Here is a 15,216-nt window from a genome sequence, read left to right on the forward strand (position 1 = left end):
GTTTTGAAATTCGTTTTTGGACTGCACTTCAATGAGTATTATGTCTTTGTTATCCAGCTGATTGAAGCTTCTGATTCCATGACACTAGCATCAACCTTGTGTCTGCTTCATGTTATTGTATGTTCGTGTTTGTTAGATGGGTTGCAATTTTATAAACATCAAATGAGTTGCATAAGTATTCCATCTGGGACGTTTTACATTAATATGCTGCTGAAATGTCCTACAGTTTTCAGCCTTATTTATGGGCATCATGATTGCTCAATACCACAGCTATTCAGTGAGTGATTACCTTTATTCCTTCCATTATTTACATTTTTACATTACATATCTGGAAATAAACTTTTTAGTCTTAAAAAGTTGACATCTTTAGATGTAATAGTAACTGAGAATACCACAAGGGAGAGCTGTAGAGCAGTTACTGTTCACACATTACATAAATGATCTGATGGATAACATTAGAGGCTTCTTCAGGCTCTTTGCAGATTTTTGTGTGTAGGGAAGCTGCAACACCAGGAGACTAAAGAGTTCTTGAAGAGGATCAACACTTGGCACGTTGGTGACCATCAGTGTTAATAAATTAATGTATTCTGCATAAATAGCCTGAAAGACCATTATTGATTGCACTGTTGCCAATAAGTCACTTCAAAGGGTTCGAGAAAAATCTGATGTAAGGCTGAAATTGATTTAAAAAAAATAAATGGTCTACAAAACACTTGTTTGGCTAATTCCTGAGTTTCGCTAATTCTTGAGATTGCATGATAGTCCAGTACTCGTAACAGGTAGGATTAAATGAGGAAATAGTGAAGATTGCAAGCAGAGCTTCACATTTCAACATGCTTTCGCTTAATACACACAACAGTATTGCTGAGATGCTCATCCAAGTCCATTGGCAGATAACTGCAAGAGAGGCATTGTGCATCACAAAGGTTCACCATTAAAATTATGAGTACAGACATTCCCAGAAGAATCTGGAAACATATTATTTCATCATACATTAATTTCGTGGCTTAACCAAAATTGTAAAATCATAAATTTGTCATGTGGAGACTCAGCACCAGTTGCTTCCACACACCATTCACAAGTTGAACAAGAAATAGGGGGAGTGTTTTGTACTAGAAGTACCCTCAGCTACAGGCCGTTAAGTAGCATGGGGAAACAATATTGCGTAACTAATTCTGTGTTAATTTGCTGTATAAATGCAAAAGTGCATGCAATCACAGCACTAAGTTATTGCTTTTTAAGTTTCTCTCCATGTTTGAAAGCAGTTCCTGACTCTAGGCTTCAGCTGATAGAAATGGGCACCTTTTTACAAGAAAGTCTTTTCACCGAGTAAGAAATCTTTGTGTCCTTGAACATAATTGACAAAATTAGATTAGATTTCGAGAGTGATTGACAGCTGCCAACCACTACAACATTCGTCCGTCATCTGCAGATCTTCCTTCATTTCTCTCTAGTCCTCTGACTTTGCTAGGCAACAGCAGCATATGTGAACAGACCCACAGATCTTAAGATTCTCCAGCTATGGAATATATCATTCATAATGCAATTAATTCAACAAAAATTATCTGTTTTTGAAAATTTAATGTAAATTCAAATGCCTTCATATGTGTATTCTCTTGCTGCGGCTTGGTGAGCAGATTCATTATGCAATTACTTGGAATTCACAGCTCTTTTTTACCTCATTTTATTTATGTACTATTCTTTCATTTAATTTTCATGGTAAAGAACTGAAAATTTGCAATTTCTACAGTAACAGTAGGTCACTGACTCGAGCATGGCAACGGAGAGAGATTTGAAAAAGACTGTTACACAGTATTGTTTCTTCAGTGACAGTATGTAGATGTAGATTACATGAATCATATTCTATGTATCCCATTGAGTGTGCTCGCTGTAATTTGAGGATAAATCATAGATGTAGATTTTACTGAAGTGTGGTACAATAGAATGACGCAACTTCATAAAACATTATATATTACAATGCTAAAGTCAGTATGAGGATACTCTTCAATGGTGTTGGATGTGCCTAATAGGAAATTCTTTAATTCATTCTTGAACGTGACTTTATTGTGCACAAGATGTTTAATATGCTATGACAGGTTTGTGAGTAAAGATATGTCCATAAATCTGACCTCTTTCTTTATAAATGTTAAACCACTTTGTACAGGCTGTTTTTCGTCCTAGAATCATAATTGTGCTTTCCACACTGTTTCATTGAGAAAAGAGAAATATTTGTATTTCCAGAGACTGTTAATGGTATCAGTAAGAAATATTCCTTTAAAAACTGTATCTTACAATTCTTTTCTGAAAATTTATCACTGTTACTAGAATTTTCCTAAAAATGATACAATAGCTAATTAGTGAATGAAAATGTATAGTTTCTAATTTTAAATAACCCGCGGCGTAGATACGTGTACTGCAACTGTAGCTAAGTAAGGCACTTTATTAAATCTAAAATTGAAGATTTGCTGTTATGTTTGTGATCTGCTTATAGTACCAACTACTTTCTGATTATTATTTTGTTAAATAGATGTTGATGTTATTCTAAAGGTGAATGTAGTCTGCTTGTTTGACATTGGGCTTTGGATTCGAAACTGTTGTTTGCCAAAAATGTTGTATATTAAGAGCTCATAAATTTTTTTGTTACCTCTCCTGTGGTCTAGTGGCTGGCGATTTTATTCCTGACCAGAAGACCATGTTTTAATTCCTAGTGACTGTCATGTTTATCTACATCCACATACATACTGTTTCAGGGCTGTAGGATAGTGATAGGACTGAGTTGGATACATGCCCTATGTTTCACAATATTTTTTAAGCACACAATAAGTATCACGCAGATTTGTTTAGATTACAACTTATCAACACATGGCCCTGAGTGTGGATTTAACAAACTACCGGTTTGCATTTAGTAGTAATTATCCGAATAATAGAGCTGCCTCAAAAATTCCTTAAAAGGAGCATTGCTAGTATCTACGGCATAACTGGTGACAACATCTGGCGTGGAGTCCCACTACATCACTACATTTATCAACACTTCAGTCATCTGCCAGCTTAAATTGCCCCCCCCCCCTACATACACACACATACACACACACATACACACACACACACACACACACACACACACACACAGACAGAGACAATGATGGCCATGCTGGCCTGACAGTTGGTGTGACCTCCAACTCAAACCCAAGACATCACAGTGCATTTCTGTCCTGTGGCCAGTGCAGGGACAGCTGCACCCTTTATGTAGCCCACCAGTGTCGCACAATGCTGCTGCTGGGAAATACAAATCCCATGTGGGCACTGTTGGAACATGGGAGTTATTCAACACAGTGCTTTCCCAGCTCCTTTCCCCATCCTACAAAAAAGCTCTTAATGGATGAGAATTTGGGTTTTGCCCTAGATAATAGTCACATAATTGCAATTGACCTTTGAAAAAATCACTTCTAGCTTAACAGTTATTGTAGTGTCACTATTATTTTAACAATATTGTGAAAAGGAAAGTTACTACTCACCATATAGCGGAGATGCTGAGTCGCAAATAGGCACAACAAAAAGACTGTCACAAATATAGCTTTTGGCCTGTAAGGTGACACACCAAGGATGCGAGGGACGTCGAGCACGTCCCACGTGTCACCCATTTGACCCACTGCTGTGGCTGCCCCGGGTACTGCCTGCACTGAGGTTGACCCCTCACCCATGGTCGAGTGGGAGATCATTCCAAAGTCTGGGAGGCAGCGAAAAACTTTCCAGCGGGCCGATTGCGGGGCCTACCCAGTTCATTTGGCGAACAGGTTTCGGGTGTTATCTGTGGCTGACAATGTGTCTGAGCCAGGTGCAGTCATCCACCCTGTTCCAGAGCAAGCTTCTCGGACTCCAGGGTCTGGGCATGTAGATATGCTGGTAGTTGGGACTCAAACTTCAGGCGTGTAATGGGTCCCCTTAGGAACATGGCTGCCAAGGAGGGGAAGGAAGCCAGTGTGCACTCTGTGTGCATACCGGGAGGAGTCATTTTGGATGTGGAAAGGGTGCTTCTGGATGCCATGAAGAGTACAGGGTGCCGCCTACTGCAGGTGGTGGCTCATGTCAGTGCCAATGTTGTGTGTCGCTTTGGATAGGACAAGATTCTCTCTGATTTCGGGCGGCTAGCGGAAATGGTAAAGACTGCCAGTCTTGCTTGTGAGATTAAGGCGGAGCTCACCAACTGCAGCATTGTCTATAGAACCGACTGTGGTCCTTTGGTGCGAAGCCGAGTGGAGGGTCTGAATCAGAGGCTCAGGCGGTTCTGTGACTGTGAAGACTGCAGATTCCTTGACTTGCGACATCGGGTGGTGGGTTTCCGGGTTCCACTTAATAGGTCAGGAGTCCACTACACACAGGAAGCGGCTACATGGGTGGCAGGGGCCGTGTGGAAGGGACTTGAAGGTTTTTTGGGTTAGAGGGTCCCAGGGAACCACAGAAAGGGCGTCCGTCTAAAAGGGGACAGGTAAAATCACAGTAAGTTAGTTCTAGAACAATCGGTATTGTAGTTGTAAATTGTCATAGCTGTGTTGGGGAAGAACCAGAGCTCCAAACCCTAATAGAAAGCACTGAAACTCAAGTAGTTACAGGTACAGAAAAGTGGCCAGAGCTGGAAATAAGTTCACCCAAAATTTTTTTCAAACAATATAACAGTGTTTAGAAAGGATAGATTAAACACAGTTGGTGGTGAAGTATTTATTTCTGTCAGAAGTAGTTTGCCTTGTAGTGAATTTGAAATAGATAGTTCCTGCAAAATAGTATGGGTAGAAGTTATACTTGACAATCGGACTAAACTATTAATTGGACCGTTTTTCTGACTCAGAAAATATAGTTGCTGAACAGCTCAAAGGGAATTTCAGTCTCATTAGAAATAGGCACCACACCATACAATTATAGTTGGTGGTGACTTCATTCTACCCTCGATATGCTGGAAAAATTATACGTTTAAAGCTAGCAGAAAGCATAAAACGTCATCCAGAATTTTACTGAATGCCTTCTCAGAAAATTATTTTGAACAATTAGTTCATGAGCCCACTCGAAGCGTAAATGGTTGCGAAAGCATACTTGACCTTTTAGCAACAAATAATGCTGAACGAATAGTGAGTATCGTGGCGAATACAGGGATTAGTGACTACAAGGCAGTTGCTGCTAGGCCAAATGCTGTAACACCTACAAACTTCAAAAAGAAATGCAAAGTATATCTATTTAAAAATGCTGATAAAAATGCTCTTAACACCATTTTAAGAGACAGTATTCACTCCTTCCAGTCTGATCATGTAAGCATAGAAAAGCTGTGGAATGATTTCAGAGAGTTAGTATTGATAGCAATTGAGGGATATATATAACCACCTAAATTAATAAGTGACAGTACTGATCCCCCAAAGTACACAAAAATGGTCAGATCGCTGTTGCAGAAGCAGCAAAAAAGCATGTCCAGTTTAAAAGAACGCAAAATCTCCAAGACTGGCAAAATTTTACAGAAGTTTGAAATACAGCATGTATTTCAATACGAGATGCTTTTAATAATTTCCATAATGAAACTCTGTCTCGAAATCTGGCAGAAGACCCAAAGAGATTCTGGTCATACATAAAGCACGCCAGTGGCAAGACACAATCAGTGCCTTCACTGTGTGATAAAAACGATGAAGTCACTGATGACAGAGCGACTAAGGCACAGTTATTAAACACTGTTTTCTGAAACTCCTACAACAAAGAAGACAAAGTAGATATTCCTGAATTCCAATCAACAACAACTGCCAAGATGATAAACATAGAAGTAGATATCCTCGGTGTCGCAAAGCAGTGTAAATCACTTAGTAAAGTCAAGGCTTCTGGTCGAGATTGTATACCTTTCAGGTTCCTGTCAGAGTATGCTAAAACAATAGCTCCACATTTAGCAATTATACACAACCGCTTGCTCATAGAAAGATCCATACCTAAACGCTAGAAAATTACTCAAGTCACACCAATACCCAAAAAGGGTAGTAGGAGTAATCCGTTGAATTACAGGCCCGTATCACTAACATGGATTTGCAGTAGGGTTTTGGAACATATACTGTGTTTGAACATTATGAAGCACCTCGAAGAAAACGATTTATTGACACATAGTCGGCACGGATTCAGAAAAATCATTCTTACGAAACTAGCTCTTTATACTCATGAAGTAATGCATGCTATTGACAGGGCTGTCAAATTGATTCCATATTTTTAGATTTCTAGAAGGCTTTTGAATCGTTTCTTACAAGCGTCTTTTAACCAAACTGCGTGCCTATGGTATATCGCCTCAGTTTTGCTACTGGATTTGTGATTTCCTGTCAGAAAGGTCACAGTTCGTAGTGAAAGATGGAATGTCATCAAGTAAAACAGAAGTAATATCTGGCATTCCCCAAGGAAGTGTTATAGGCCCTCTATTGTTCCTGATCTATATTAATGATATAGGAGACAATCTCAGGAGCCATCTTAGATTGTTTGCAGATGATGCTGTCATTTCTTCTTCTTCATGTGCCGTCTCCTCTAAGAAGGTTGGCTGTCATCATGGCAATTTCTGATCTTGATTTGGCTGATCTAAGGAGTTCTGACGTTGAACAGTTGTACCAATTTTTTAAATTGTCAATCCAGGATGTCCGTCTTCTACCCCTCGTTCTCTTCCCACAAATTTTCCCTTCTAGTATTATTTGCAATATTTTGTAATTTACTCCCCTAATAACATGGCCTAAATATTGTAGCTTCCTTACTTTAATAATTTTAATTAATTCTTTTTCCTTTCCCATTCTTCTTAGGACATCTTGATTAGTAATCCTCGACACCCAACTAATTCTAAGTATTCTTCTATATGCCCACATTTCAAAAGCTTCTAAACTGTTCATGTCCTTCTTTTTCAATGTCCACGCTTCCATTCCGTATAATAATATTGAGAATACATAGCATCTTAGCAACCTCATTTTTGTGTTTAAACAAATGTCTCTTGAACAGAATGCATTTTTCATCTTATTAAAGATACTTCTGGCCTGTCCTATTCTCGATTTAATTTCTTCTGAGCTTTCAATCTCCTCATTTACAATTGTTCCGAGATATTTAAATTTACGTACTTGATCGACTCTTTCCCTATTGATTGTAAGATTTTCTTGTTGGTGTGTTTTAGATATCACCATGAACTTAGTCTTGCTTACGTTAAGAGTCAAGCCAAATTCTTCACATTTTTCTGCGACTTTGTCAAGAAGTAATTGTAGATCTCTGAGGTTTCCAGCTAGTAGTGCAGTGTCATCAGCAAACCTAACATTGTTAAAGTTTAGCCCATTCACTTTAATGCCAGCTATTTCATCTGATAGAGCTGCCTGGATTATGTCTTCTGAATACATATTAAACAATAAGGGTGAGAGAACGCAACCTTGTCTCACACCCCTCTTTATTTCTATATCATTCGATAACTCATTTTCTACCTTCACGGTTGCGGTTTGATTGTAGTAGAGGTTATATATAATGCGGATGTCTTTCTTATCAAGTGTTTTCTTTTCTAACAATTCTATGAGATGATCATGACGAACTTTGTCAAATGCTTTATTATAATCCAGGAAGCACACATATAGTGGCTGGTTAACCTCCATACATCGTTGCGCTAATATGTTAAAAGCAAACAATGCTTCTCTTGTACCGAGGGAACTTCTAAAACCGAATTGTGTTTCACTTATACCTTCTTCTACTTTTTTGTATATTCGTTGGTGTATAACTTTTAGAAATATCTTTAAGGTGTGACTCATTAAGCTTATTGTACGGTGATCATTACAAGTTTTGGCATTAGCCTTTTTGGGTAATGTAACAAAGGTAGATGTCAACCAATCCCTAGGAATAATTCCCGAATTATAAATATCATTAAACAATTGTACAAATATATCTATATGGTCTATTCCTATGAGTTTCAGGATGTCATTTGGTATCTTATCCGGTCCAGGGGCTTTTCCTGTCTTTGATTTGTTGATAACATGTAATATTTCTTCTTTCGATATGCTTGGTCCTTGTTCTCCGATCATGTTATCATAAAATTTTTGATCTTTTCTTGTATCTTCAAATAGTTCTTTGACATATTCTGTCCACCTGTCCAGTTTACCTTTAACATCAGGAATTATTTTGTCATTTTTATCTAACAATAAACTTGTACTTTTCTTTTTATTAAGTCCAGCTAAATCTTTAACTTTTTTGTGTAAGTTGAAACTATCATGTCTTGTTTCATAACTCTCAATTTCAGAGCATTGTTCCTTGTACCATTCTTCTTTTGCTCGCCGTGTTTCTTTTCGTATTTCTGCATGTAATCTTTTATACTCACTTTCATCTCTATTTTTAAGTATTCTTCTCTGTTCCATCAATTGTAATATCTTCTCTGTCATCCACTTCTTTTTCATGTTGTCGTGTTTGGTCGCCATTGTGTTTTTACATGCATTATTTAATGCGTCTTTTATAAGTTCCCATTTGCCATCAATGTCTTCTGTTTGATTATTCTTTATCCTAACTAATTCCTTATTAATCTCTTCAGAAGTCTTTTGTTTAGTCAAGGGGTCTCTTAGAATAGTTGTATTTATATAGTCCTTCTTTTGTTTCTTTTGTATGGCTTTCAGTTTCACATGGAACTTTGCTACTAAAAGGTTATGATCAGAAAATATATCAGCTCCTGGATATGTTTTCACACCATGAATAGAATTTTTGTACCTCTTGTTTATAAGTATGAAATCAATTTGATTTCTGCAAACTTCTTCATTACAGTCTCTTGGTGATTTCCAAGTATAAAGTCTTCGTTTAGGGAGTTTAAAAAATGTGTTTGTAATAGACAGATTGTTTTCCTGGCAAAATTGTGACAGCAAATCTCCTCTTTCATTTCTTGTTCCTAAACCAAAAGGTCCAATAAGATCACCTTCACATCCTTCACCTATTTTGGCATTAAAATCTCCCATGATGATAATAATGTCTCTGCTTTTTGAGGTTCCTATTGCTTGTGTTAATTCTTCATAAAATTTTCCTATTTCTTCTTGGTCTTTGTCGGCTGTTGGAGCATAGATTTGGATTAAATTAATATTTGTTTGTTTCGTTTGTAAATGTAGACTGATTACTCTATCTGAGATTGGTAAAATGCTTTTGACAGATTTACTAGCATACTCATCTAAAATTATTCCTACCCCATTCCTGTGCTGGCTATCAGAATTTCCCGAGTAATATACTTTCATGTTGTCAATGGTCATTTCTCCTGAGTCAGGCCATCTTGTTTCACTTACACCCAAAATGTTAATTTTTAGGCGTTTCATTTCTTGTATAACATTATTTACTTTGCCTGGTTGGTATAATGATCTTACATTCCAAGTTGCTATTGTTGCATTATTTTTGTATTTACTTGTGGCATTGTTCAAGGCTCTCCCCCCCGGAGATCCGAGTGGGGGAGTTGAAACTCCGGATAATTTGACATTGAACCCTGCCATGATGAGTTTTCCTGGGGATATCCATTGGATCTTTAATGCTGTGGTTTCCCGTTGCCTTCAGCATCCTATGCCGTTGACCACCCTTGGTGATTCTTCCGTCTTTAGGAGTGATTTCTCACTCCAAGGACAAGAGGGTGCCCTTGTTCTACCAGCTCATCCGCCCTCTAGAAGGTCGTTGGCTTAGTAGAGGGTTCTCCTTATCCCGGGAGAAACTCGGTCGCCAGAGCCTCGTTAGCGTAGCAGGGGATACCACGTGCCGGAGAGGTTGACATTTGTGTGGGAGAGGCTATTGGTGACGCATCCCACACCTGTCATTTACCATCTTGGAAAGTCATCAGATGACCAAAACGAATTGCAAAATGATTTGGATAAGCTATCTGTATGGTGCCAAAAGTAGCAATTGACCCTGGATGAAGAAAAGTGTGAACTTATTCACATGAATACTAACGGAAATCCACTAAATTTCGACTACGTGATAAGTCAGACAAATCTGATGGCTGTAAATTCAGCTAAATATTTAGGAATTACAACTACAAATAACCTAAATTGGAACGATCACATAGATAATATTGTGGGTAGAGCAAAGCAAAAACTGTGATTTGTTGGCAGAACACGTAGAAGGTGCAACAGGTCTACCAAAGAGACTGCTTACATCACACATGTCCGCCCTATTCTGGAGTATTGCTTTGCGGTGTGGGGTCTGCATCAAGTAGGACTGACGGATGACATAAAAAAAGTACAAAGGAGGACAGCTCATTTTGTATTACCGTGAAATAGGGGAGATAGTGCCACAGACATGATACATGAATTGGAGTGGCAGTCATTAATACGAAGGCGTTTTTTTGTTGCGACGGGATCTTCTCATGAAATTTCAATCACCAGTTTTCTCCTGCGATTGCGAAAACATTCTATTGGCACCCACCTATATAGGAAGAAATTGTCATCATGATAAAATAAGAGAAATCAGGGCTCACAAAGAAATATTTAAGTGCTTGTTTTTCCCGTGCGCTGTTCTAGAATGGAACAGTAGACAGACAGCTTGAAGGTGGTTTATTGAATGCTCTGCCAGGCACTTTATTGTGAATAGCGGAGTAATCATGTAGATGTAGCTGCCCAATTTGTTTTACTATCTCATTTTCTCTCGTGTTCCCATGAATTTTCTTGTTAATAATATAAAGTATAATCTTATGTTAGTTCTGTAAAAATATCTGAATATGCAGTAATTAACAATTATAATTTTGCTCATTTGTAAGTACTGTTGAAGCATTTTTGCAAGAATAATCAGCCCAGAGACAGTCACCACTTGAAGGTTGGATCAAGTCTCAATTTCCATTTGTAACTGCAGTTATCATATACTCTATAAACTCATTACAGTAATGTCATGTTGTCATGCCATTAAAAGAAAGCACATTTATATGTTAGTCACAAAAATATTGGTCTTGAGATTGTCAGTTGATCTTACAGTGTCTCAACTGGCATTTGTGTGATAATTAATCTTGGTATTTTACATATGGAAACAAAACTATGAAAACCAATGAAAACTATTGAGTGTGCCCCCCCCCCCCCCCCCCCCCACCTCCAAGCGCGCGCGCGCATACACACACACACACACACACACACACACACACACACACACACACACGAAGGTATCAAAGTTTGTAGCTTTTCTGAGCCAGTGGCTCTTCCTTCCGGCAAAAAGGTTGAAGGGGAAGGAAGAGGAGTGTAGGAAAAGAACTGGTGACATTTAGGGAAGGGGATAGAGCTTAGAAGAGTCGCCCAGAAGTCCAGGTCAGGGGAGACTTACCAAACTGGATAATAAGGAAAGACATTATTTGAGGCTACACTGGAAGAAATTTGAAAACCTGGGAGCTTAGATGTGAAAGATAGGTTAATGCGCAAGACAGAGATTACTCCAAAAACATTGTGCATGAGTTAATATTAGGGGAACACTGTGTGCATTGCATGTGATACAGGTGGGAGAGGACAATGAAAAATAGACAGGTCAGAAAATGAAAGATATAGAAAAAAAAAGGAAAACTTTAATACCTCTATTTGTGTGTTCTCCTGCCGTTGCGTGGTGGGTGGATTTTTCTTATTTATCAAGTTATGTTATATTTTCAGGAATTGATTATTTTCATTGATACAATGTTACATAAGTTTTAAATAGAAATTAATTTTCACATAATGAGATTTTCACTCTGCAGCGGAGTGTGCGCTGATATGAAACTTCCTGGCAGATTGAAACTGTGTGCCCAACCGAGACTCGAACTCGGGACCTTTGCCTTTCGCGGGCAAGTGCTCTACCATCTGAGCTACCGAAGCACGACTCATGCCCGGTCCTCACAGCTTTACTTCTGCCAGTATCTCGTCTCCTACCTTCCAAACTTTACAGAAGCTCTCCTGCGAACCTTGCAGAACTAGCACTCCTGAAAGAAAGGATACTGTGGAGACATGGCTTAGCCACAGCCTGGGGGTTGTTTCCAGAATGAGATTTTCACTCTGCAGTGGAGTGTGCGCTGATATGAACACACACACACATTAACACAACCAAGCACACCTCATGCACACATGATACCTACCACTTGTAGCTCCAGCTGGAAAACAAGCATCAGGGGGGCATGCTTGTTTTCAGTGGCTGCTTCTCAACCCAGGCCATCAGGATCCTCCTCTCCACCACCAGCTGTGAAAGTGGGAGTTATCCTTAAGACACATTCCCACTCCTGAAATCATCCCAGCACCCTTCTGACGGAATTATGTCATCCTCAACCTACAGTGACGTACTGTCCCCACATCCACCATCCAACAGTTGCATGTCCTCTGTCCTATCACTTCCTCCTCTTTCATGTCTTTGAACCCTCATTGTATGTAGCCCCCTGCAAGTACACCTGCCCATCCTTTCGTCTTCCCTCCTCCTGACCTCTTCCGCTTCCCATGTTCTCCCCCACACCCCACCTTCCACCTGCACCTCATCATCTCATCAGTCCTTCCTGTGTGTCCCGCCAGACAGCACTCTTCTCTCCCCCTACCCACACCATGCTATCTCTCCTCCTCCTCCTCCCCCCCCCCCCCACCCCCTCCAGATTGCTATTCTTGTGACAGCCGCATTCTGATTGGCTGATTGGAGTTGCCAATGGTAAGTCATGTGGAGCGTGAGGCTGGCTTGCTTGCTTGTGTGTGTGTGTGTGTGTGTGTGTGTGTGATTTTCCTTTGCTGAATAAGGCTTTGGCCAAAAGCTATAATGTGGAACAGTCTTTTCTTTGTGCCTGTCTGCAACTCAAAGGGTCATCTTTATTTTGAGTACCAATCTATCCTTTTCCTAGTATTGTTGATATTCCAACCCGGAGTTTTAAAATAGTTGACAATTTCTGTTTCTTGTTATAGACTTGTTGCTGTAACACATCAAAAATCCAATTAACACTACTTCCATGTAATTATACAGGTAGCAACTTCTTCAGCATTTGTCAACTTTTGCCCTTATTCAGTAAACATGCTTATTCATTCACTTATTAACACCCCTGACTTACAGAGTTATCAAATTTTTTTTTATTACAATTCTGTAAATCAATAAAATTTTCCTACATGTCTCTCCCCATTTACTAGTGATTGTCAGGAAGGTAATGTTAAATGTTAAGTCAGTTTACTCTATTATTAATTTTCTGGAGTAGCTTGCCTGCTATTTGCATATAATGATATGCATAACAAAAGTTTTCACATACAGTAACAGCTCGAGCATATATAATGACTTTGACTTTGATCCAAACGTGCATTTCCTGCTGGCAGATGTGACTTCTGCACTCAGCTGTATAATGCCCACATCACATTTATAAAATCAAGGAAGTTATTTTATTTTCAGTAACAATTATTAAACTTGTTCTACATTCACCATGGAATTCATGTACTGGCAAGTTGATAGTAATTTTGGCAAAAATGGAGTGGGAAGTTAACTGCAGTGGAACGTTGTATGTTTTTTATCCAAAGGCAAAGGTAAATGAATTTTTTCTCTGAACAAATTAAGAAACAAATACCAGTGTCATTTGATATGAGGGGCAAAATTTTGTGGAGTAGGACAAACTGTTTAATGATACAGTACAGTTCATTGAACAGTTAGAGAACCAGCATAAGAGGCCAATGTGCACTGCGTAGTATCTAACAGACCAAAACTTTTTGTATCAGTTAAGGTACAGGAAGGAACCAGTAACCATAAGACTGTTACAGTAGTTAAAGGTCTGTTAAGAAAAATTACAGAAACACTTTTGCTCCAGAAGACTTATTAGGCAAGAGCAGTCTTCATCACATATTCAGTTCTGAAGGTGAAGATGTGGATCAGAAAAGGATAAAATTTAAAAGTGCGGTAGAATAAGTCTGTAGTCTGTATGCTGGTCACGTTTGTGTGATGGAGAAGACTTACTGTGGCTCAGTAGCCTCATTGGAAGCATGCTACAAAAGCAAAGAGGATATTAACGCAAGTGAAGTCAAAGCCTTGTTGACAAACAATAGCCAAGAAAAGGAAAGGGAAAAATGTAAAGAAAGAAATGCAAGGAGTGTTTAGTGAATTCAGAATTTTTACCTGTTAATCTGTCTAAAAAATCCTATGGCTTTTTTCTTAAATAAAATTAGTAAGCAAATCTGAATCACCTATTACACTCAGTGACCACTGACACTGAAACAGAAAATGGAAGACAAAAGGCCAAAATACGAATTTGCTCTCCCAAAATTATTTCACTATGAAAGATGATAATATGGGTTCTCTTTTCCAATCATTGCACAAATGTGGAAAGCAGTAAAGCAATCACATAATAGTAAAATAAGTTTATAGTGGAAAAGCATTTGATGAAATACCTCTAAGGTGTTACACTGATTATCCCTTCTAAAAGCATTTTATTTTAAGTTCCTTGGAGCAACAATTTTTGTTTTAGGTTCCTTGGAGCAACAATGGGTACCAAACAACTGGAAAAAAGCACAGGTCTTATCTGTTTCCAAAAAGAGTCATTAGACAGATTCATATAACTATTGGTCTGCATTTCTTATATCAAACTTTAGTTGAATTATAGAACTTTCTGGAGAAATAAAACATCTGTAAGAATTAATATGGATTCTGGCATCTATTTTTGTCTAAGAATTCCAAACCAGTGTAGAAAGTTGCGAATAAGTTGACACAGTGTTCCTCTCTTCCGTTGCATTCGGGTGGCATTTGATACAGTTCCCCAACGTTATTTGGTGAAAACAGTATGAGCGTACAAAGTATTGGACTAGGTTTATGACTGAATTCAATACTATTTAGCAAATAGAACCCAACATGACATTCTGAAGTGGAGGAGATTGACATGTGTCAAAGTAATTCCAGTGGGAGTGTTATATGGCCATTGCCGTTTACAGTATATGTAAATTATCTAGTGGAAATCAAACAGTGGAAAATCGAGACTGGAATGTAACAACATTATGAGAAGGAAAGTTGCTATTCACCATATAGTCGCAGATAGGGGAGCGCGCGCACGTGCACGCACCCACGCATGACTGTAGTATCAGGCAACTGAAACCATGGAAGATGCACTCCTCAGTAAGCATCATGTGATTGATGGGGAGGTTTTTGATGCAGCAAGGCTTTGGCTCTGATGTTGACCAGATGAGTGTTACCATGCAGGCATATATGCCCTCCCAATAAGGTGATGTAAGGCTGACGCATTGAATGGAGATAACGTTAAAAAGTAGTGTGTCGTGACCAGAAGAGTGGGCA

The 15,216-nt window shown here is 38.8% G+C and overlaps 1 protein-coding gene across 6 annotated transcripts in view; it reads left to right on the forward strand.

Moving 5' to 3' along the window:
• The window catches only part of LOC124615782 (large proline-rich protein BAG6), a 227,613-nt gene that overhangs the window by 166,451 nt on the left and 45,946 nt on the right, over positions 1-15,216 (forward strand). The window lies entirely within an intron of this gene.

Source organism: Schistocerca americana, chromosome 1 (genome assembly GCF_021461395.2).
Source record: "Schistocerca americana isolate TAMUIC-IGC-003095 chromosome 1, iqSchAmer2.1, whole genome shotgun sequence".
Classification (NCBI taxonomy): Eukaryota; Metazoa; Arthropoda; class Insecta; order Orthoptera; family Acrididae; genus Schistocerca; species Schistocerca americana.